The sequence below is a fragment of the Fragaria vesca genome, unplaced genomic scaffold, assembly GCF_000184155.1.
Source record: "Fragaria vesca subsp. vesca unplaced genomic scaffold, FraVesHawaii_1.0 scf0513155, whole genome shotgun sequence".
NCBI classification, from domain to species: Eukaryota; Viridiplantae; Streptophyta; class Magnoliopsida; order Rosales; family Rosaceae; genus Fragaria; species Fragaria vesca.
The window spans coordinates 583846-586661 of record NW_004443447.1 but is presented as its reverse complement, the minus strand read 5'-3'; positions in this window follow the sequence as shown (position 1 = coordinate 586661).

Sequence of the window (2816 nt, the reverse complement as noted above, 5' to 3'; positions counted from 1 at the left end):
GACAGGTCTCACCAACGATGGAGTGTTGAGTTCTAGTCTCACGAGACAAACCCTTTGATATCTTGCTCCTACAAACAGTTTGAGTCAAATGGTATCCCCTACTGCCATATCTTCTATGTAATGAAAGATCAGCTTGTGTGCAGATACCCCGAAAGCCTGAAAAAGGAACGTTGGAAAAAGTCTGTGGGCAATTCAATGATGGTGCCGTGTTTTCAGGTTCCAGTTGACAACAAGGCGGCATAGGTGGCTAGGTATTCTGCTCTCGTATCAAAAGCGTCAAAAGCATGCTCTAACTACTCATTTTCAGAAGAAGGATTCAGGGTGGGAATGAACAAGCTTGCAAGGCTGGTTCAGAGCTCAATCGAGTTCAAGGTGAATCCACCGGTGGTAGACGCATCTAACTTGCCTCCCAACAACATTGTCAGGGACCCGCAGATAGCCCAGACAAAAGGAATGCATGGTAACCCCTCAACAGATACCGAGACTGGGAACACCCGAGAGCAGAGAAATTGTGGCAACTGCAACCTTCCGGGTCACAACAAGCGCACGTGTAAGGCCGGCGCCGGACCAAACACGCAGTAGGAGTGGACTCCTGGTTTTCTGCCTAAGTGAGGTGTTTAGGATTTTGCAATTGAAACTAGCAGTGGAAGGTTGGATTTGAACAGTAAAGCAAGGGGTGTGACGGATGTATTTTGGTTGCTGTTTGTTTATTTACGGATGTACTTGGACATGCTTCTTGACATTACGTTCTCCGGATGTATTTTGGTTGCTGCCGTATGTTTAGCTATGCATTGTTCTTAAATTTGGTTGTATGATAGTTGTTGTTGTCTGTTTATATATGTATGTTGGTTGGTTGCCGCATTTTTTTTATACATGACGTTGTTCTTACATTTGGCTGTATGACAGATGTATACATGGGCTCTCGCTTTCAGAGAACCGAAGGGGACCACTGCCTGGGCTTTCCCTCTCTAAAGATGGAACTGTGACTTCAGGTTTGGGCCTACTTTTGGGCTTCACATATTGCAAGAGACTACCATCTTTTACATGTAACCATTTGCTGCATGCATTGTGTTTTGTTTTGAGCCTAAAAATGTGCAAAACATACGGCCCTTCGATGATAGGCAACTTGAATTATCCACTGCCGTCTCACAGATTTGTACAAGCAATACCGTACAAGAGCATAACCCATAAGATGTCGGCGATTGAGTTTTTCACAGGAAGCATTTTGGTCATCATGTTATCCTGTTGAACGTAGTTTATAATAACCCACTATTTCTATAAAAAAAAAAAAACAACATTTGAAATTCAGTACCACATTACAAATAATAATCCTTGTCCGGTGATCAAAATGTGTCCCTTACTTTAGGGGGTTAGGCATCCAAAATGTAATCATGGTTGAGGGTAGGGCCTCTTACGGTAGTTCAAGTAGAGTCCATACAAGACCTATACAATAACACAAACACATTCACCCACTCAGGGGACTAACAAAATTACCTAACCCAAACCCTAAATCCTAAACATTCACCCACAGATAACAAAAGTTGCGGACCGCGTGGGACCTGCTTACTTGCAGAACATAGCAGATGGAAATCCACCCCCGTTGAGGTCATGAATCTCAAAATCTTCAAACATGTTACCAGGGTCAGGTGTCTTTGATGCAACAAAGACCCTGGTAGCCTCAAGCATCTCTCTCCTCCACATTTCGTTCATGGGGGAGGTGAGGCACTTGAGCAGCAGCCTCGCCCGATATTCATTAGACCCTTCCTGCAGTTGAAAAAAGTACTGTAATCAACACATCTACATGTAAACAGCCACTCCACAAGCAGAAAAATGTTGAACATAAAACTAATTCTTACCGCCTTGTGCCAGTTGGATCTGTAATAGATCATGTTGAGAGACACAATCAAATCGCAGTCTACGTCATTCTCCTGCTTTAGCGCACCACAAGGCTCAGACTATGGGAAGTACAAAAAATCAAAGAGCTTGCCTGGAACTTCCAACTTTTCGTATGCGAAGAACCTATCCAGATGGCCAAGCTGCAACCAAAAGAACACAATATGAGCAAAACCGGATTGGGAGAATTTACAGCAGTATTTTTGAGAAGTATGAAACGATTCCTCACGATTCTTACCGTTTTAGACACAATATTCCAACTAGTCGTCTTTGAAAAGACAAACGGGGCGTTGTCCCAGACCTCAACAGTCCTTTTGTCCATGTCTACAAGTAGGAGAATCCAGTGCCCCCTGACTGAACCATCAAAGATAGGTAACAACATCTGTATAATCGAAAGGGTCAGGAAATATTATTAAAAAAAAACAGAACGAAGTTATGAAGCTCTTGTTGTACAACGCACCTTCTTGCACTGGGTCAGCTTTCCATCCCACCTCTCCAGTCCGTACCATTTTGGTCTCCTCCACCCACAAGTCAGTGTTCTTACTTCCACTTAGGCTCAAGGCCTTCTCAGCAAAGTTTGTTGGAAAATGCCATAGTTCATCACACTCCTTGGAAAGGGCCAGTGCTGCGTAATCGATGACCTGTAGGAAGGAGTTCATTGGTCAGGATATGCGAAACAACAGTGAGATCATAAGTGGGTGTTTAGGTTAATTTTGGAACACTCACGTAGTTGTCCACCATTTTCCCAGGCGCAAGGCATGAAATATCCTTCCTTTTCAATATTTCCCACCCTTCCCCAGTTGAGGCGAGCAGAACCCTGCCAAAAAAAAAAATGTGGTGTCGTGTTTTAATTGAACAATGAGTCACCAAGGAACAAATCCATAAATTAAATGCAAAAATATGTTTCTTTGCCAACCTTCCCT